The sequence below is a fragment of the Canis aureus genome, chromosome 26, assembly GCF_053574225.1.
Source record: "Canis aureus isolate CA01 chromosome 26, VMU_Caureus_v.1.0, whole genome shotgun sequence".
NCBI lineage: Eukaryota > Metazoa > Chordata > Mammalia > Carnivora > Canidae > Canis > Canis aureus.
The window spans coordinates 42,731,208-42,749,956 of NC_135636.1; the positions used below are offsets into that span (position 1 = coordinate 42,731,208).

The following is an 18,749-nucleotide window of genomic DNA, read 5'->3' on the forward strand; positions in this document are numbered from 1 at the left end:
CTCTCTGTCTAAGAAAAGAACGAAAGAATGAACGAAACATTGAACCATTAAAGGATGTGGGGCAAAGCTCAATGACCTATTAATAACAGAGTTAAGATTTTCAAGTATTTTATTAAAAACTGAAAATAAGTAGCGTTTGGGTAAGCATATGCCACCTGATGAACTAGGCTTAAAATATCAATTTTGAGAATGATTTAAATTCACTGCTGCATGATTCAGTCACATTCCTTCCTATTGATCTTTGCAAATTATACCCACATCTACTGATTGGGTCCAAAATACTAAAGTTTTACTAATAATCCTGGCCAAACTCCTACTCATATGCTTTCTTAGAAAGCAAGAGTCAGATGGCAGAAATGAAAATCTGTAGATCTGTAGCCCTAGGCTACAGATGAACTGAAAACATACAGAAAAACGATCAAACACACATTTCTCTTTTCTCTCCAAATACCAAAACCAAAACTACTCCTTTACGTCATATACCAAAAGAATAAACGAGGCAGAGTTAGCCTGTCTCAGGAAGGAAAGATCTATAGGCTGGATCTGTTCAGGGGAAGGATGACAGAACCTCAATGACCGGGAAACCTCACTTAGGCAAAGAAGTCATTATCTGAGAAACATAATTATAATCATTTATAGGGCAGCCCCGGTGGCACAGCGGTTTAGCGCCGCCTGCAGCCCAGGGTGTGATCCAGGACACCTGGGACCGAGTCCCGCATCGGGCTCCCTGCATGGAGCCTGCTTCTCCCTCTGCCTGTGTCTCTGCCTCTCTCTCTCTGTGTCTCTATTAATAAATAAATAAAATCTTAAAAAAAATTATAATCATTGCCAAAAGGCTTGAATCAAGTCAAGTGGTGTATTCAGGCTATTCTGGGTCAGGAAGACAAAGGGAACCCAATAGCAGACAGTGCTAGTTTAGTGGTTCAAGGCAAGGTTTACAGGACCTGATGTACCAAGAGCCCATGAGGCTTATCTATGTATGTGATAAGGTCCCTTGCAAAGCTACCAGATCAAAATGGCATCATTTAGTCTGTTTTTAGGGGTAGGAAAAAAGCAGAAAAACCTAACTCTGCCCACAGAAAGTTAAATCAAAAAACAAAAAACCCCGTAAAACCCAACCTTAAACCTTTGACCAGGCACAGTTAATCAAACAAGCCAGGAGAAAAAAAAGCTTCCAGATCAAACCTTTTCAGATTATATTTTAAGCCACTGCAAAGTGTGGATGTAACATGTCATTTTTCAAGATATAATTTTTCACATTTTTATGTGCATTCTTAGGTTCCCCAAGTTCTTAATAAGAACATATGGTACTAATTTAACATGCCAGAAAATACAGAAGTAAATATGATACCATGCCCTAATTTCCATCACCTGCAAGTATAACTGCAACTTTTTCTTATCTGAGAAATTCTGAACATACACCAGAGTGACAACTAATGTATCAACTGTATCAGAAAATATTTCTAACACTGCATTGAAAGCTAGACAGGAATGGTTACCTCTTCCTGGTGACACCTAAACATAAGCTGCTTAGGCTAAATCAATGGTTTTCAACACCCACCAACCCCCTTTTAAAGAGGAAACCCTTGTTTCTAAACAAATCTTAGCTGAATTATAAAAAAGATAAAAAGTGGAGGGGCTCAGAGGTTGCAATGCAAAGAGGAAGAAGGATAAGTTCTCTGTTCCTAAGTATCCCCTTGAAATAGTTACTGGTCTAAGTTTCTAATGCAAATTTATGCCAAGGTGACAGTCTTCTGAAATGTAGAATTGGGACCTAGTGAACAATCAACCAAAGCAGGAACTTTGATGGCTATAGCAGAATCCCAAAGGTTTATTGAAAATCTCCCCCTAGTAAAATTACAGTCTGATCAGAATATGGTTATCAGAATCCTACAATAAACCTAAGGATTAGAATACAGTTTATAGGGGATCCCTGGGTGGCTCAGAGGTCTGCCTTTGGCCCAGGGCGTGATCCTGGAGTCCAGGGATTGGGTCCCACATCGGGCTCCCTGCATGGAGCCTGCTTCTCTCTCTCTGTGGGTCTCTCATGAATAAATAAAATCTTAAAAAAAAAAAAAAAAAAAAAGAATACAGTTTATACTTTGGGGTTGTCTTTTAAACATGTCTACACTAAACTGTAAAGAAAAACACGTGTCTGAGAAAAAAACTTTATTGCGGGTGGGGGTGGGATCAAAGGTTGGAAATAATGCCGTTACTAGTGAAGAAAAATAACAGCTGTATTTTCTAAGTTAATAAAAATTAAGAAGACATTCAAACTACTACAATACAAACAGTTTCATTTTTGGTAACATCCATCCAAATTAACAGGTAAGATGAAATTCAGACCCTTGATATTGAATTAAGAAAACAAAGTATTAAAAAAATATTCTAATGTTACACAGATACAAATATTTATACAGATCTTATAATCTGCACTGGGGTTTAAGGGTTAGCTATAGTTGAAGTTTCTTAAAACCACTAACTAAAAAAATATATGTATTTTTTAGGAGGCACGGACATTTTAAGATTCTCATACAGCTTCATGCTACCCACGATGGTACTTTTTTTTTCCAACAGATTTTGTGATGTCTCCGTGGAAACATTTAGGACCCATTAAAATAAAAACTAGGCAGAAAGAAAATATCATTTCCATATTTATGTGCTCACTTTTCCTCCTACCACCCCCTCAGCAACATATTTAATACCTGTCAATATCACTGAGTAAAACTGTGGTCATTGTAAAACACTTTCTTTTTATAATCAGTAAGTGCTTATCTTTCCTGACTATTCTGAGATCAGAAGCAGTGAACAGAGACCCCTTATTTGCTTTTATGGGTGTCAATAAGTCCGGCATTTAAATTAAACCTGTTGTAAAAAGGTTTGTATGTTTGTATTTTGAAAAATAAACCCTGTAAAGGCTTTCTAGAACAACCCTCCAATGAGTGAGCATGTTGAGAGCTCAGAGTCTACATTTGGTCTGGAAGCAATCATCCTACTCAATACATAAAAACAACAACAAAACAAAAAATGACAGTCCTGAACAGAAGCAGCTAATCTTTCAATTTCCTATTAAGCTTGGGCAAAGGGCAAAGGGCAAAAGGCAAAAGATCTTGCAGATGCCAGAGGTTCTTCATAGAAAGGCAGCTCTAATTGTCTTTTTTTTTTTTTTAAAGATTTTATTTATTTATTCATGGAGAGAGAGAGAGAAGCAGAGACACAGGCAGAAGGAGAAGCAGGCTCCATGCAGGAAGCCCGATGTGGGACTCGATCCCAGGTCTCCAGGATCACACCCCGGACTGAAGGCGGCACCAAACCGCTGAGCCACCAGGGCTGCCCCCCCCCCCTTTTTTTTAAAGATTTTATTTATTTATTCATGAGAGAGAGACAGGGGTACGGGGGGAGGGAGAGGCAGAGACACAGGCAGAGGGAGAAGCAGGCTCCATGTAGGCAGCCTGACGTGGGACTTGATCCCAGACTCCAGGATCATGCCCTGGGCCGAAGGCAGAGGCTAAACTGCTGAGCCACCCAGGGATCCCCCTCCTCCTCTCTAATTCCCAAATACCACAGAACAAGAAACTGACAATCCAGGGGCAAAATGCCCTTCTGGATTAGCAGATAAAACTGGGCAGTATGACAGTGGTAGGAAAAGAAAGTTTAGGCTCCTTTCTCCTTAAATTAATGGAAAACGTGCTGTAGGGTTGAGGCTAAAAAGGGGGCTTGGAAAGTCCAGGAGGATCATCAGGAAAAATACTTTGCAAATGAAGACACACTGTACCAAAAGCTAAATGTGAATACTGTACACCAATTATTTTGCTTAGGTTAATCATACTAGAACACCGTCAACAGAGACAAGAAACAGGCAGGAAATGTAACCAACTTCTGTCTTCTATTCTTATCTACTAACTGCATTGACTTTTACTATTCTCTAATGCTAAAAAATCCCAATGGATATAATTGTGTCAACTACAAAACTGCCTCCAGAAAAAAAGACTTTGGTTTTCTTCAGGTTTTTAACCAATAGTGATTAAATTCCTTAAGCTATCATACTGTTTTGGCGGGGGGGGGTAATTAGATTGTCATTTATGAAAGGCAAAATGTGTGCACTTACCTAAATAAAGCATTCAGTACAACAATGCTTGGTCATAGGAATACTTTGCTGGCCACTGTCTACAAACAATGCGTGACTCCCGGCCACAAGCAGCCCTGCTTTAAGACTATCCCTCTGCCTGACCACCTCCACTGAGAGGAGCACAAACCCCTCTAGGCTGCTTGTTCACAAGCCTAGTCCTGATTTCAGCCACAGAAATCTAATTCCCTAGCCACAGAGCAGCCTTTCATTTTTTTAAGGACCTTCCTCATTACCTCTTAAGTCTTTTCCCCTTCTCTAAGTACCCTGCTCCAGTTCTTTTCACCTTTACTTCTGTTATCACAGGAGCTGATCTCCAGTAGATGTGCACCTTTAACTTCTGTTATCACAGGAGCCAATCTCCAGTGGATGCGCTCCTCTGTCACTCTTTGGTGCAGAAAGAAAATATCAGAATAAACTTATTCTGATAAATAAATAAACAGAAAGATAAACTTATTCCAGATGTGACAAGCAGGGCAATACTTCCCTAGTTCTGAGTATGATTTTTAAAAAAAATTTTATTATTATGTTTAGAGAGAAAGGGAGAGAGCATGGGCGAATGGGGGAAGGGAGAGAGAGAATCCCAAGCAGGTGCTGTACCTGATATGGGGCCCAATGCTGCACACTCAATCCTAGACCCTGAGATCATGACCTAAGCTAAAATCAAGAGTCAAGGACTTAACTGAGTCACGCAGATGCCCTTAAAGTTTTTATTTTTTAAAGTAATCCTTATGCCCAACATGGGGCTTGAACTCATGACCCAGAGATCACAAGTCACATGCTTCACTGACTGAGCCAGTCAGCCATGACCTGGATATTATTTTTAAATTAATGCTCCTAAAAGGTGCACTGTATTGGTGGCAGCCACTTTACACATGACAACAATCAACCAAGATTTTTTTTTTTTTTTAATATGTGCTGCATTTTCAGTATTAGGTGGTTCAGTTGGTGAGAACAAAAATTTTCTGTACTGAATCCATGTCTGGTTAGAAGAGAAATAACTATCAAATCTTTAATATGTTAATTACAAGTGCATAAACATTTTGATTCCAAAATGTAGCACTGTGTATCAGTGGAAGAACCTAAGGATTGCCTAATCTAAACTCTTCTCATTTTACAGATGAGCAACTGAGGTGAAGCAACTGGCTAAAGGGTGATCAGCTTGTCAGTGACAGACCTGGGTCTCAAGGTCATCTCCAGATCTAGGATGTAGTGCTCTACTCATCACCCTCGTGGATGAAGCTCTCTGATCTTAGACAAAGGTAAACAAAAGCATGTTAAATATATATATCTGAAAGTGCCAGAACTTCATACTCAAGGTTGAAATGAACTTAAACAAGTTCAACCAAATGAGCTCAGGTGATAAAACAGAGATTAAGAATACACAGACATCTCAGGTCAGATGGTCCCGTCAGATCCAGAGAAGAACTGAAACAACTTAGCTCTGAAACCACTTGCCCAAAAGTGCTCTTATCATCACCTGGATGCCAGCAGTCATTAGATAGTCACATCAGAAAGATACCCAAATTGTGTCCTTTGCAAAATGAAAACTACAACCTTGGCATCCCTAAAATAAAACGACAGCTTTTCATTTATTTTTATTTATTTTTTAATGACAGCTTTTCAAAAACAGATGTATTCTGTTTCTCCTTTATCAATTCCCATTATTAATACTCAAACCATGCTATTCCAAAAATTGCTTGGGAAAGCAGAGGCCTTGGTGATTGTTCTTTCTCTGGAGAGCAGGGTTAGGCAGGATGCTAATTTGCTTTCAACTACCTCTCAGGCTCCTTTTTGCAAATAAAGTTCTATTCGTTTTTATTACAAAAGCAACTGGGAAATGAAAACATACACCCACACAAAACCTGTACACAAAGGGTATGAGTGGCTCACAGTTAAGTGTCTGACTCTTGATTTTGGTTGTGATCTCAGGGTTGTGAGACTGAACCCCGAGATGGGCTCTGCCCTCAGCTTAGAGTCAGCTTGAGGTTCTCTCCATCTCTCTCTGCCTCTCACCCTCTCTAAAAGAAATACAATCTTGAGGCACCTGGGTGGCTCAGCAGTTAAGCATCTACCTTCTGGCTCAGGGAGTGATCCTGGAGTCCCTGGATGGAATCTCACACTGGGCACCCTGCATCTCCCTCTGCCCGTGTCTCTGCTTCTCTCTCGCGGTATCTCTCATAATAAATAAATAAACAGGGCAGCCCCAGTGGCGCAGCGGTTTAGCACCACCTGCAGCCTGGGGTTTGATCCTGGGGACCCTGGATCATGTCCCACGTCAGGCTCCCTGCATGGAACCTGCTTCTCCCTTTGCCTGTTCCTCTGCCCCTCTCTCCCTCTGTGTCTATATGAATAAATAAATAAAATAAAAAAATAAATAAATAAATAAAATCTAAGAAAATAAAAATAAAATAAAAACAATCTTTAAACAATAAAAACACCAGAAAAACCTGTACACGAATGGTCTCCCAGTAGTCATTAATACCCAAGGAGAAACAACCCAAATTTCCATGAACTATTAAATGGACAAATAAAATGTGGTATATTCATACAGTGAAATAGGATTCAGCTATTAAAAAAAGGTAAAAGAAGTGAAAAAGAAGTACTGATATATGCTCCAACATGGATGAACCATGAAAAATTATACTCAGTGAAAGTCACAAAAGGCTACTTACTATATGATTCCATTTATATAAAAGGTGAAGAACAGGCAAATCTACAGAGATAGAAAGAATAAAGCTGCCAAAGGCTAGAGGAATTGGGGGACAGTAGAGGGCAACTGCTCATGGGGACTGGGTTCTTTGTGGGTTGATGAAAATACTCTAAAATTGATCATAGTGATAGCTGCATAACTCTATGAATATACTAAAAAAACATTAAATTGTACACTTTAAAGGGGGTGAACTGTATGATATATGAATTACATCTCAGTAAAGCTGTTACAAAAGAAAAAGGCAACTGGACCTAATAGAACAAATATAAAGGCAAGGAATACAAATAATTATAAAGACAAGAGTTAGCACTGGGTATACTTATCCTTCCAGATTTTTGTGCACATGCAATTTTTCTTTTAAAAGGAAATGAATCTTATGTATCTCAGCATTTAGTCATGCAGCAGAAAAACCAATGCTGCCTGAAAGTTTTTAATTTTTAAGTGTCTTCCTTCCAAAAAAGGTAGATGCTAGCCACAAACAACTATTCATCAGGTAAAATGTGGCTAGTCTGAATTGAATGGAGATAAACTTTTAAATTAATTAGTTTATTTATATTGTGGTAAAATATACATAAGATTTACCACCTTTGACAATTTTCAAGTATACAGTTCAGCGGTACTTCATCATAATATCATGCTACCATCACCACAACCATGTACCCATCTCCAGAACTCTTTTCATGTTGCAGAACTGAAATTCTCTACATTAAACAGTAACTCCCCATTTCTCCCTTCCCTTCTGCACTAGGCAACCAGAATTCTGTCTCCAGGACTCTGACTACTCTAAGTACTTCATGTAAATGAAATCACAAAGTACTGGTCTTTTTGTGACTGGCTTATTTTACTTAGCATCGTGTCCTCAAGATTTATTCATGTTGGAGCCTATATCAGAATTCTCCTCCTCTTGGGACGCCTGGGTGGTTCAGTGGTTGAGCATCTGCCTTTGGCTCACGGTGTGATCCCGAGGTCCTGGGATCGAGTCCCACATGGGGCTCCCCATAGGAGCCTGCCTCTCTGTCTCTCATGAATAAATAAAACCTTTAAAAAAAATTCTCCTTTTAAAGGCTGAATAACATTCTATAATATATATGCACCATATTTTGCTTATCTGTTATTCTAAGGCTGAATAATATTCCATGCTACATATATACACATTTTGTAGATGATGGGACACTTGGGTTGCTTTCACCTTTTAGCTATGGTGAATACTGCTATGAACATGGGTGTACAAGAATCTCTTCACACGGTAATTCTGTTTCCACAGCACTTCTACCATTTACATACCCAACTGTGCACAACGCCAACGCTTCGTATTTCTCCCCATCCTCACCAACACTTGCTAATGTTTTTTTATGATAGCTATCTTAATACGTATGAGGTACTATTTCATTGTAGGTGTGATGTGCATTTCCCTAATGATTAGTAATACGGAGTATCTTTTCATTTGCTTATTGGCCACTTGTATGTCTTCTTTGGAGAAAGGTCTATTCAAGTCCTTTGCCCGTTTGAGATAAGCTTTTTTCACATGTAAAATATACTTGGGATTTGCAGGGCTTAGAATTAAAAAATGCAAATTATCTTATTAATACATTTTCAAAAATACTAACATGTTGAAACAATACTTTGGATGTACCAGATTAAAAATACATTAAAATTAATTTCATCTTTAAATTAAATGTTAACATTAAATGAAATTAAATGTTAAAATGTGGCCAGTGGAAACTGAAGATATTATGCTAACTGAAATAAGCTGGTCACAAAAGGACAAATATGAGATACCGAAATTCAGACAGAAAGAAGAAGGTGGTTGCCAAGGGCTGGGTGGAGAGGAGAATGGGGACTTGGTGTTTAATGGATATACAGTTCAAATTTGTAAGATGAAAAAAGTTCTGGAGATGGATAGTGGTAATGGTTACATGACAATGTGAGGATATTTAACAAAAAAAGAACTTTACACTTAAAAGTCATTAAAATGATAAATTTTATGGTATATTTTACCATATATATGTACATAGATACACATACACATATACATATTTTTTCAAAATGTTACTAGAAAATTTAAAGCGACAGTACTGAAAATATGGAGCCAAACAAGGTTTGTTCATAATTTTTTTTTTTTGGGTTGTTCATAATTTTATGAGGATAGTCTGGGTTGAAAATTAAAGGCATTTATCATTGATGAGTCTCTGCCAAAACTATAAATATTAAGCATCTGTTAAGATTGCTTTGAACAGGACAGATCCTCTAGAGCAAGTTCTGGATGTAATATAGGAACTTTATAAGGACCTTTACAGATTTCCAGACCAGTTTGGACAATATTAAATGAATGACTCTATGAATGACATTATTAATGGCTCCCAAAGTGTTATTTAAAAAAAAATCTCAGAACCCACTTTCCTGGCAAATTTGCTCTACTCCCAGAGGCTAGGAATAGAGGAATATATCACTTCTGTCAATGTCAAAGGCTCCAATTCACTCTGCCTTAACTAATAGATTTAATCCAGTTGGAGTTACTTTAATAAGTTCAACTATTTTTTAGTTTTGCTAAAGTGGAATGATTCTAGAGCACGTAGCACTACAAAAAAGGATTTCCAAAGAATATTCATGTATTAAATTTTTAAATAAACTTAAGTTTCTTTCAAACAGTTAAAAGGACAGAACTGCAAAAAGGGAGAGGTCCTAGGAAAAATAAATTAGCAAGCCTTTTCAAAGATAACACAATAATGAAAATTCAGATTTAGCAAACTTTGTTTTCTTTCACGTGCTGTGGCTCATTAATATCAAACCAAGAATCTAATGGGAAATAAGCATCCCCATTCACATTATCAATCTCCAAAGTTACAGTTACATTGTGACTTAAAATTTGCTGTAAATGCTCATCACAGGTGATTTCAGATTTAGAAAAGTATGACCTGAAATTATAATTGATAAAGAGTTATTTATGTCTATAAATTACAACCACTATGAATCATTTTTTTCAGTGGAGATTGATTTTCCTGAGCTCAACTGATGGACTTATGAACCCTTAAAATATGTAGGAAGACAAGGGTGCCATCTCACTATTCAAAGCAAAGAAAACCTATTAAAAAAGATTGTTTTTTTTTCTTTTTTTAAAATAATGTCTCTGTAAATTAGGCCTTTACAGATCACTTTATTTTTATTTTTATTTATTTATGATAGTCACACACAGAGAGAGAGAGAGAGAGAGAGAGAGAGAGAGAGAGGCAGAGACACAGGCAGAGGGAGAAGCAGGCTCCATGCACTGGGAGCCCGACACGGGATTTGATCCCAGGTCTCCATGATTGCGCCCTGGGCCAAAGGCAGGCGCCAAACCGCTGCGCCACCCAGGGATCCCTCTTGTTTTTTTTCTTCCCCCTGCTAGAGATCAAGAATCTACTGTGTGGCTGACACGGAGCAGACACTCAATACATGTAGAATGAACAAACAGCTCCTGCCTAGAAAGGACTTAGAGATGATACCCCATAAATATCTATAGGAAAAGAGGCCAAGTGTCAGGTGTGTCACAAATTAAATGCTCTAACGTTTCATAAGAGGGAAAATTCATTCTCAGGAGGGGAGCTCAGGAGAAGGTGAAAGTAGATGCTAAGCTGGGGGCCACCAGGTTAGTTAAGGACCTGCATTCACTGCAAACAAAACAAAACACACACACACACACACACACAAAAAAAAAAAACAAACAAAAAAAAACCCAAACCAAAACAACAACAACAAAAAAACACCCTCAAACAAACCACCTTGTTGGCACAGTTCCAGAGGTGGGACAGCAAGTTCTAGGAACTACTGTAGAGAGTCCAGAATGGCTATGTCAAACTTCTGAGTAATAATGAATGACAGGGTTGGGAAGGTAGGTTGGAGATAGAAGCCTTGAGTGTGAAACTAGAGTCTGTTGCTGTGTCTGGTAGCCTCTGAGGAGGTGCGGCAGACATTGAGGCAGAGAAAGGATATAATTCTAATGGAGCTTTAAGAGAATTAATCTGGCCCACTTGGCAGGATCGATTACAAAAGGCCTAGAGGAAGTCTATGCAGAGTAAAATACCAAACCTAGGCAACCCTCAGAATCACCTGAGGGTGCTTACACCCATCTCAGACCTACAGGATCTGAAAGGTCTAAAAAAAAAAAAAAAAAAAAAAAAAAAAATATCACCAGAGCCTTAGGTGTAAGTTAATAAGATACTGAAGTGATGGCAAAAAGAAGATGAAGTTCAAGGATGAAGCCTATAGCGTACATCAACATTTGTTTCCCAGTAAAACTATATTGTTTTCATAAATAAAAATTTAGCTGACCTATCAGACACATGTAAAATTTTTACCTCACAACTTCAAATTTCGGTAACAAGTAGGGTGACAACACAGTAAAGCTTTCCTCTGCTCAAAAGAAAGATGGTATGACATAGCTATTAAGAATATAGCTCCAGGGGAGCCCGGGTGGCTCAGTTGGTTTAGTGTGTCTGCTTCGGCGCAGGTCATGTATGATCCCAGGGTTCTGAGATTGAGCCTTAACGTCTGGCTCCCAGCTCAGCAGGGAGCCTGCTTCTCCCTCTTCCTTTGCCCCTCCCCTGCTTATGCTTCCTCTGTCAAATAAAAATCTTAAAAAAAAAAAAAAAAAAAAAAAGGTTCGAGAGTTGGGCTGATCTGTATCATTACTTAATCCTTACTCTGCCACTTACTAGCTTTGTGAACCTAAAAATGTTACTCAACCTCTGGAGGTCTGTTTCCTTATGGTATAACCAGGACACTACTCCACTGTTCAAGTGCCAGAAGGATTAAATGAGATGATGCCTGTTACACATAAGTAGTTATCATTATTGTCTTAAACCAGATCAGATTCTGGAATAGTCACTTCTAAAATCATGAGCTCACACTGTGGCATATCTTTTCAAAAATGTGGGACTAGGGGATCCCTGGGTGGCGCAGCGGTTTGGCGCCTGCCTTTGGCCCAGGGCGCGATCCTGGAGACCTGGGATCGAATCCCACATCGGGCTCCCGGTGCATGGAGCCTGCTTCTCTCTCTGCCTGTGTCTCTGCCTCTCTCTCTCTCTCTCTGTCTCTCTGTGACTATCATAAATAAATAACAAAAAAAAAAAAAAAATGTGGGACTATTCCTGAGAATCAGATGTGGTTGCCATGTATCTGTCCCTAGATACATCAAAATGCACATTTACACACATAATAGTGTTTTCACATAATACTTTGCATTTGTGTGAGAGGGTCATGTTAAAGAGCATATTCTTAACTTTACAAACTCTGTGGCATTTAAAACATCTTCAAGTACCCACAATAAACCTAGGTGACTTACAGTCACATAAAAACATAAAGGTATGATCTAGGTTTTACATTATTTATCTTTTAAAAAACTATGTGGGTCACTTTTTTTTTTTTTAAGATTTCATTTATTTATTCATGAGAGACACACGAGAGAGGCAGAGACACAGGCAGAGGGAGAAGCAGGCTCCACGCAGGGAGCCTGATGTGGGACTCAATCCCGGGACTCCAGGACAATGAATACCCTGGGCTGAAGGGAGGCGCTAAACCGCTGAGCCACCCAGGGATCCCCCCACTTCTCTTTTAAGAAGACTTTCAGACTAAAAGACTAGTTGCCTACAACTGGAAACTATTATGTTTTGGTTTATCCTGTTACTTGGGAGTATTTAGATTTTAGATGAGAATCCTAACTGTGACCACCCAGAACACCAATGGAACCAACGGCTTTCAGGGTGTTTTGAGAATGTGCTGAGACTATGACACAATACATGGATGGAAGAGAAGACGGAACTGGAAGGACAAAATGAAAGCTGAGCAACTGAAGGTTTGCTCCCTAACTACTGATTGAAATATTGAAGTTCACAAAAATTTTTTAAAAAGATTTTATTTATCTATTCATGAGAGAACACAGAGAGAAGCAGAGACACAGGCAGAGGGAGAAGCAGGCTCCATGCAGGAAGCCTGATGTGAGAATCGATCCTGGGACTCCAGGATCACGCCCTGAGCCAAAGGCAGACACTTAACTGCTGAGCCACCCAGGCGTCCCTCAGGAAGAATTTTATTTAAAAGGGAGAAAGATGCCTCACAGATTATCAAAAAAAAAAAAAAAAAAAAAAAAAAAAAAAGATTGAGAATATCTCTAATACCTTTATCTAGCTGTAGGGAGTATGAGATGGGGAGAATTTCCCAATTTACTCCATTTTATTTATTTTTAAAGATTTAAAAAAAAAAAGATTTCGTTTATTTATTCATGGGGGGCGGGGCAGAGACAGGCAGGGGGAGAAGCAGGGTCCCTTGCAGGGAGCCAGGATCACGCCCTGGACTGAAGGGGGCGCTAAACCGCTGAGCCACCTGGGTTGCCCTATTTTTAAAGATTTTATTTATTTATTCATGAGGTGCAGAGACACAGGCAGAGGGGAGAAACGGGGACTTGATCCCAGGGCCCCAGGATCATGACCTAAGCCAAAGGCAGATGCTCAACCACTGAGCCATCTAGGCGCCCCAATTTATTCCATTTTCTTTTTCTCTTTTTTAATAATAAATCTATTTTCTATTGGTGTTCAATTATAACACCCAGTGCTCATCCCGTCAAGTGCCCCCCTCAGTGTCCGTCAATTTATTCCATTTTAAATAGAATTCCAGGCAAGGCAGGATCACACCATGGGGAATGACTGCAATACCTTGCTGCCTACAGAAGAACTCCACAGTTGAGCGCTATTGCTGTCAATACAGGTAGACAACCTGGCTGAAGAGAAATGTGAACATAAGAAATCAATTCACAAGTAGGCCTAAGCAGACATCCAGACACATCCACTTATAGTCAATCCAGGACCATGTCACTGGTCTGCTCATATAAATGGCCTAAGACAAAAGTAGGTTATTTTTAATTCTTTAATGAGAAAATTTTCATGCTCTATCAAAACTACTCAGAAATAATTTTCCCAGAGTAAGGGAAAAGTACTTTTCTCCTCATTCATGAATAACAGAATAATTTATTTGAATCACCTCAAGTTTTTCTGAGCCATCTCCTAGGAGTCACCGCCTAAAGGGCAAAGATTTCTTTGTAGCAGAAGCATTATTTGTGTAGCAGGCCTTTGCCACTTGGTGGCTCGACCCTTAGCTTTCTGCAGAAGTTTTTCTTGGTGTTGTTTTTAGGCCTACCTGACTGAATCAGGACTTTGAGCCGACTGCATAGTTCCACTTCCCAGTTCCAGTTCACCCTTTCACAAGAGCAAGAATTCCAAATGTTGACACATCGACAATGCCCAATTTAAAATTTTAATGAACTCTTCCATATTTTCACTAGAGTGAAGTTTCTTCAGATATACTGGATTTCAAAAGAAACCACTCATACAGGTTATCAATTGTTGCCAGTTCCCACCAGAAAAAGGTGCGAGTTTTAAGGGAAGCACAGGCTTCCACAAATTCTGAAATGGAGCAGAGGAGTTCAGAAAAAAGGAAAGGCAGAAGGGCCAAAAGCCAGTAATTATCTAAGCAAAAATAACTGTTCAGAGGAGAGAAAGAACAAGGCTGCCCTAAACCAAAACATTGGGAAAAGCAACAGGACCGTAAACAAACTTTCTTTTTAGATCCTTGTACAGGCAACTTCAAACCAGACATGTGCTGCTTCAACTAGTCACCCCCAGCACAATTATCGCTGGTACTCTCTTGCTGGGGGTATGGCCAGCCTCTTTTGTCAAGCCTATATAGGATCCTTGGGTATATTCACTGACACAAGCAAAGAGGAGCACTACCCAGTTATGAAGCATTCCTGTGAGCCTTCATGAGACAAAAACAAAAACAAAACAAAACTTGGGAACCCTATAAAGCCTGTGTTCCAAGACAGACCTGGCATGGACACATTCATTCTGTGGCTCACTTCAACTAAGCACATTGCAGTGCCTTGATTTCCCCACTTGTGAAACAAGGAAAATCCTGAGAACTGAGAACCTCTTGCTTGGCAAATAAAATGGGCACGCCATTAATATTACCCTAAAGGCCAGCAAAGAGGCCTTTACACTCACAGCTCACCCTTCTTCAAGACATCAAGTAAGTCATATGACAAGTGACACATAAACAGAAACAACCCACAGCTGAGTGACTCAGTTACAAATCTATACCCTTACTGGACAGTGAATTAGGATGTGTAGGGATTTATTTTTAATTCTAAGTGATGATGGTCAAACAATGCAGGAGACTCCTACAGATTACGTGCATGCTTTTGACTTAAACCTTAACTCTTAAACTGCAGTACATGTTCAGGGCAGTCTTCCTTAGTACCTTTATTTCTAGAAATTTCATTATTTCTCTAGCTGCTATCTTAGAACTAAGCCATGCATCAATAAAAGCAAGGAAGCTTGTGAGTCTGAAATAGAAAGAATTACAGGCAGAGGACAAGTGAATGCATATATGGAGACCAGAGAACCAAGAACTGAAATAGTGAAAAGAACTTTACATTTTACACTGATTAGGAAATGTGTGCCCTCAAATCACATCAGTTCCTGTATATAGTTGGCACACTATTAGGAAGTGTGACTTCCTAATAATAGACTCATGCATCACAACATAATCAAGTTGATATACATATATCCCAATTTGAGAAGCCTGATAATATGTGAGGATAGCCTTCTTCAGTGAAGCAGAATATAGACTCTCATTTAAGCCGACTCATTAACTGCCAGATATCAAAGGTAGGTCACAACCAAAACACAGGTCTGAAGAGTACTAAGACATGGAAAGAGACTGAAGGAGCACAATCATCCTTCCCCTCACTTTGTAATTAACAGGATCAGGCAAACAGAACAAGATAAAATCATGAAGTCATGATGGAACCATGGCCACTCATACTGTGCAAAACAAGGATGCCTTCTTTTGTAAAGTATCTCAACCATTAGGGCAGAAGAAAGTGCCAATGAGTAAACAAGAAACAGTTTCTACATTCAAAGTATCAATTCAGTTAGTGTGGGTGGGGGTTTGGTTCTCACCAATTTCAAATGCCAAGTTTTCAAACTATCAACATAAAATACATAACTGACAGTGATGCACATCAGCAAAATATGACATTTGTTCCAGACCTAATGACACAAGCTCTTACAAAACTAAAAGTCTGCATGATGCTAGAAACACATCAAGCTCTGAGAATCTAACGATAAGCCCCTTGGAAGTCCACGATGAACACACAGATTACTACACAATAGTATCGGGCATGTTGGTGTAAACTACAAATTAGCTTCTATTCTTATAAAAATTTCCTTTTGGGTACTTTCACCTAAATTAATCTCACTATGATTTTAATAGATTATTTTTCCAAAAATTATAATGTCTAATCCCAACATCTTTTTCTGTAGTTAAATGTACGGTTTCCCAATTATATCTCTAATGCTCGGATTTTGTATTTGATAATATGACAGTTATTTCCAACTCTAAAAGAAACGAGTTGTATTTTGGGTATATACACACTCACACCAATTGACGAAATCAACCTGCCAAGGCCTATTACAACTTATGCAATTTTGTTATAGTTCCCAAAAGACAAAAATAGTACTGAAATTGTGAATTTTTTCTTTTCTCTCTCTCTACTCAAGTACTGATCCCTATTTGAGCCTTTGTAACTGATCAGCTCTATCTTCTTTAATTTCCATCATTAAACATGTAGCCAGCATGTGCACAACATCATAAATGCAATCAACCAAAAGACTGCTGAATATTTAAAGTTTCAAAATACTAAAAATTGTGTTGAGTAGACGTTTTTCAAATTCTGTGAACAGTTACCAGGAAAGCCAACAATTTAACAAATAGTGCACCTTATTTAATCAAATTGGAGTAATTAAATAAACGTGTGCATATATGTTGTAACAAGAAGCAAAAATCATTTTTACTTGGTAAAAGCCTATTAGCTGGTTATCTGGTAGCAACTACATGTTCAGGAAAAGGCCTGTTCTGATCAGAGAATCTTTAAGGTTTTTAAAAGTTTAGCAACTTTTGAGATTGGGTCATCAAAATAACAATAATTGAGAACTTACTTGACACTTAATCTGTTCAACATGGTGACGTTTTATTTTTAATATAAATAGTATTAGAACTTTTCCTGCACTCTGGTTTAAGGAAAAAAAAGAGAAATTTAAGCAAAACAAATTCACAGTGGGTATGTTTACAACCAATGACTTCCAGGATAGGCAGGGCCAGAGGTCTTTTAGAGATTCAAAGCCCAATCTCCTATATTTTCTAAACAGAGACTATAAAAATCAAAATCAAAGGCTTAGTTCAATGTACAGTAGCCTCTAATATGGTAACTTTAGGAAATTTCAACAAAGGCTAAGTAAAGAAGGCATTTCTACTTAAAGCTCAATTAAACAGAATACCCATTCCCACCTTCCGCTTAATTGAGGCTCCCTTCCCCCAACCTGTACTTTTAACAAACCCTCAGTTTACCTAAATTCCAGCCTTCAAGCCCAATAGCCTTACTATTTATTATTTATTTATTTATAAATTTAATTTAGAATGCTCAAACCAGGAAACCTTGAAAAACTGCAGAATACATGCTTTCTAAGAGCTCATAGCAAGTTTTCCCGTAGGAGGAGAATGGCTATTACCACTAAGGATATCAGTTAACACTGCATCTTATGTGTAATTTGCCAAGTCAAATAAAAGCACCTTCACAAACCTCACCTCAAACATACCCTCAAATAAGAAGTGGTTTTCAAACTACTCCTTTAAAAACTCATATAACTATCTATCAAAGAACAAGTACAGGTCAAAATTATATCTGTTTAACAAATACTGATCAGTATTTAAAAATTATAAATATCACCATTAGATTTAATATCTGATTCTTGTGGCTACTAAAATATTGCAAAAGCAATATAGTTAGGTCTCCAATGGAATAACTGAACCAAGCTGCCTCCTTCCTTTTCACTCACCAAAAGGTTACTTGGCAGCAAATGTCCCATGAAAACTCTTAAGCACCAACTGGTTAACTATGTATCAAAGAATACACCCATTCATAAGTTTCCCCATAAACTTATCTTGGTCTGTCTATGTAACATACTTGCAACAAAGTCTTAAAAGTACCTTTGATTATCAACAACCACTGACAATCATTGGTAACAAGGACAGGTTCATGGAAGGGCCTGTTCTGATCAGAGAATCTGTAAGGTTTATAGAAACTATAGCAACTCTTGAGCCTGGGTCATCAAGATAACAATAATCAAGAACTTAACATACTTTATACACAAGAGTGCAGAATGCAAATGATTAAAACAGCATTAGCAACTTCAAAATTTTCTCTTAAACAAGCTACTATGTCATTTCTCTGTTCAGAACCCTCGACTGCAACCAGCTCTAACCGGTTCCTTGAGGAATGTGGCTAGGCTGAAATTTTGGAAGTGTTGGCTTTGGTGGTGACCAAGGAGGAAGAAGTCTCTGGCTTCCCTGTTGCTGCAGTTCCCACCCTCCAAAATGAATATACCCACCGGTGTGAATTGACAATGTGGTCCAAAGAGCAAGGCAGGAACGGAGTCCAGATCCTCAAAATGGTAGTACAGGGCATAACCACTAGGCCACCTATCAGTTCAGTACAAAAAGTACAACCCTGTGCATCATGGTGCAAAAGCTGGGGCCTAGGTTTCGCATTGTGCATCTCACACCTATGGAAATAACAAGAGGAGTAAAATCTATAGAAATCAACACACCCTAAGAAGGTGGGTGCTCACAGAAGACCGGTGTCAACACTTTTGCAAAGGTGGTTGGTGGTTGGCTACTGAGATAATGAATGGCGGCAATTACAAGTCCAAAGTTGGAAGGCAACAAAATTTTACAATCAACTCTGTTGAGTTTGACAATGAAGAATTCAACACGGGTTTGATGTTTACCAACAAGGCTTTGCAAATCATGACACCCATCTAC

The 18,749-nt window shown here is 38.6% G+C and overlaps 1 protein-coding gene across 4 annotated transcripts in view; it reads right to left on the reverse strand.

Annotated features, from left to right (window-relative positions):
* The window catches only part of ADNP (activity dependent neuroprotector homeobox), a 32,803-nt gene that overhangs the window by 12,118 nt on the left and 1,936 nt on the right, over nt 1–18,749 (reverse strand). Inside the window, exon 1 of one of the 4 annotated variants that reach the window (XM_077873578.1) lies at nt 18,317–18,456. The exons of 2 other annotated variants lie outside the window; for them this stretch is intronic. The gene's annotated coding sequence lies outside the window, so the exon portion shown is untranslated. Of the gene's footprint in view, nt 1–16,867; nt 16,940–18,316; nt 18,457–18,749 lie in introns of those variants that run through there. One more of the 4 variants, XM_077873580.1, reaches the window with a different exon arrangement.